The sequence below is a fragment of the Spinacia oleracea genome, chromosome 1 (genome assembly GCF_020520425.1).
Source record: "Spinacia oleracea cultivar Varoflay chromosome 1, BTI_SOV_V1, whole genome shotgun sequence".
Lineage (NCBI taxonomy): Eukaryota > Viridiplantae > Streptophyta > Magnoliopsida > Caryophyllales > Amaranthaceae > Spinacia > Spinacia oleracea.
Window position 1 is genome coordinate 7,120,624 of NC_079487.1, and position 3,937 is coordinate 7,124,560.

The window sequence follows — 3,937 nt, forward strand, 5'->3', positions numbered from 1 at the left end:
TTTAAATACGACTGAAATTAAATTAAATTTTTGGATTCAATTATAAATTTATATGAGCTTTAAATTTTAATTAAATTTGTATGTTTCCGGTTGGACTAGAAATACATTTTTATGTTTAAAATTGGTAAAGCATATGAATTTATTGGTTTAAGTGGGAGCGCTTTTTAGTCATAAACTCTTGATTAGGTCTACAAATCCTTAAGGTTAAAACAACTTGATTAGAATTAATAAGGACTGAATAATTGGTAGATTATTGGTGCCCTTGATTAATTGCTGCAAATGTTTACGTGATGCATAATGTGTTTTACTAACCAGCTATGTGGGCCATTCATGATAATGAATGGGTGAATGGTATATATTGTATATGTACTGTTTTGCAGGTTATGATGTGACTAGTATGGCCCAAATAGGATAGAAAATATGGTCTGCGTACCATTAATTTGAATGTAATTGGTCTAAAGTACCAAAGTTATTTTTCAATTCAAATATGGTCTGCGAACCATCAAATAGTTGTAATTAGTTATAGCTTATCCTATTTGAAGAAAATGGTGCCTCCCACGGAGATTTTCAAGACGGACTTTGAAGTCAAAGCTTCAAGATGAAGTCGGGCCATACTAGATCACAAATATCTTATGCATGTTTTAAGTTATTTATTGCTTTAAATATGTCTTAAAATGCATGAGATCAAAATCTTGATTATGTTGCATGATTAAGGATTTTAGTTCACTTAAAATCTAACCAACATAGTAAGAGCCTTAAGTTCCAAACTTAAAAATTGAGTTAAAAGGTGCCATGCCAAAATATACACTTGCTTGGATATCCTTTACATCAATCTAGTAATAGTTTTCGCTCAGCGAGGTGTTACTTATTGGTCCTAAAGGGGCAAGGTACACAAATAATTGTGAGTACATGTTAGTTTTGGTGAAACTCAACGATATAAGTAAGGAGTCCTTTTATGTCGTGGCAAATTCGATAGGTTTACCTAATAAGTTCTTAGACGTACCTATCAACCAAGAATAGTTTCTAGACTATTAGCAAAAGGCTTTTGCTTACCTAAGATGTTCTAGGATTAAGTCGACAAACTGTGCTTAGTTCTTCAATGATTTTAGGATCTTGGAATCATTTTATTCACACCTGCCGGAACACATAATTTGAATAAAATGCTTAATAAACATTGAATTATGCATGAATGCTAGAATTTAAGTTTATTAAGAGAAACTGTGAATGGTTATTTATTTGTTTATTCTTTTCAATTGTAGTTTTTAATATGGCAAACAACAATTCATTCAACATTCGATCAATTCTCGAAAAGGAGAAGTTGAACGGGAAAAACTTCCTTGACTGGCAAAGGAACTTGCAAATAGTTCTTATGCAGGAAGAAAAGGAGTATGTCCTAGATGAGGCGATGCCCGAAGCTCCAGGCGACGGGGTCACTCAGGCAGCCCTCAATCGTTGGATTGATGCCAACAAGGATGTGAAATGTCTAATGCTCGCCACCATGAGTGCAGATCTGCAGAAAACGTTCATCAACTCAGATGCTTTCACAATCATCAGTGAGTTGAAGAACATGTTCCAAGATCTGGCTCGAGTCGAAAGATTCGAGACTCATAGGCAAATTCTTGAGACCAAGCTTAAGAAAGGCGAGCCCGTAAGTCCACATGTTCTCAAAATGATTGGACTCATTGAGAATATGAGTCGGCTGGATCAGCAATTTTCTCAGGAAATGGCTATAGACACCATCCTCCATTCTCTTCATAGCGGGTATGATCAGTTCAAACTGAACTACAGTATGAATAGTCTGGACAAAACGCTCACTGAGCTTCACGGTATGCTGAAGACCGCTGAAAAGACGCTCAAAAGTGATAAGCAGGATGTGCTTATGGTGCGTGGGGGCAAGTTCAAGAAATCTGGAAAGAAGAGGAATGCTAAGAAAGGTGGCAACAAGGCCAGCCCAACTAAGCAAACTGGCGCCAAATCTGCAAAGAGGAAGGTCAGTCAACCCACTTCTGAATCCGAATGCTTCTACTGCAAGAAGAAGGGGCATTGGAAGAGAGATTGCTTGAAGCTAAAGGAAGATCAGAAGAACGGAACAGTCGTTCCATCTTCAGGTATTTTCGTTATAGACTGTATACTTGCTAATTCAACTTCTTGGGTATTAGATACAGGTTGTGGCTCACACTTATGTTCCAATCCACAGGGACTAAGAAGAAGTAGAAAGTTAAGCAAGGGTGAAGTCGACCTACGAGTGGGAAATGGAGCACGGATTGCTGCATTAGCTGTAGGAACTTACTATTTGTCGTTGCCCTCCGGGCTAGTTTTGGAACTGGAAGAATGTTTCCATGTTCCAAGTCTTACTAAAAACATCATTTCAGTTTCTTGCTTAGATGCTAAGGGATTTTCCTTTATAATAAAAGACAATAGTTGTTCGTTTTATTTTAAAGAGATGTTTTATGGATCTGCTAGATTAGTCAATGGACTTTATTTATTAGATCACGACAAACAAGTATATAACATAAATACCAAAAAGGCCAAAAAGGATGATTCAGATCTCACCTATCTGTGGCATTGTCGATTAGGCCATATAAACTTGAAACGCTTAGAAAGACTTCAAAGGGAAGGAATTCTAGAACCATTTGACTTAGAGGATTATGGTAAGTGCGAATCATGTTTACTTGGCAAAATGACGAAGCAACCTTTCTCTAAAGTTGGAGAAAGAGCAAATGAACTATTGGGTTTAATCCATACAGATGTATGTGGACCAATGAGTACAAATGCTAGAGGTGGTTTCAGCTACTTTATCACTTTCACTAATGACTTCAGTAGGTATGGTTATGTCTACCTAATGAAGCATAAGTCTGAATCCTTTGACAAATTCAAGGAATTTCAGAGTGAAGTAGAGAATCAATTAGGCAAGAAGATCAAGGCACTGCGGTCTGATAGAGGCGGTGAATATCTGAGCTATGAATTTGATGACCATCTGATAGAATGTGGAATTCTATCAGAATTGACTCCTCCTGGAACACCACAATGGAACGGTGTGTCAGAACGGAGGAACAGAACCTTGCTAGACATGGTCAGGTCAATGATGGGTCAGGCCGAACTTCCATTAGAATTTTGGGGACATGCACTAAATACAGCTGCACTCACTATAAATAGAGCTCCGTCTAAAGCTGTCGAAAAGACTCCATACGAATTATGGTTTGGAAAGCCTCCAAATGTGTCTTTTCTTAAGATTTGGGGATGTGAAGTATACGTCAAACGATTAATTTCAGACAAACTTCATCCAAAATCTGACAAATGTATCCTTGTGGGCTATCCAAAGGAAACAAAGGGGTATTACTTCTACAATACATCTGAGAACAAAGTGTTTGTTGCTCGAGATGGTGTCTTTTTGGAGAAGGATCACATTTCCAAAATGACAAGTGGGAGAAAAGTAGACCTCGAAGAAATTCGAGTCGAACAACAAACTCTAGAGAATGCTCAAGATGACATTCAAGATGAAACTCAGAGATCTTTAGAAGAATCTGGTGAGAATCATGGTCAATCTAGAAATGTTACCCCGCGTAGATCGCAAAGATATAGATCTCAACCGGAAAGGTACTTAGGTATTTTGACGAACGAGAGCTATGACGTTCTATTACTTGAAAGTGATGAACCTGCGACTTACAAACAAGCTATGACGAGCCCTAGCTCCAAGCAATGGCAAGAAGCCATGCAATCTGAATTAGACTCCATGTCTGAAAACCAAGTATTGGATTTGGTCGATTTGCCAGATGGCTACCAAGCCATTGGAAGCAAATGGGTTTTCAAACTGAAAAAGGACAAGGATGGGAAACTTGAAGTTTTCAAAGCTAGATTGGTTGCAAAAGGTTACAGGCAAGTCCACGGTGTGGATTACGATGAAACCTTTTCACCAGTTGCAATGCTAAAGTCTATT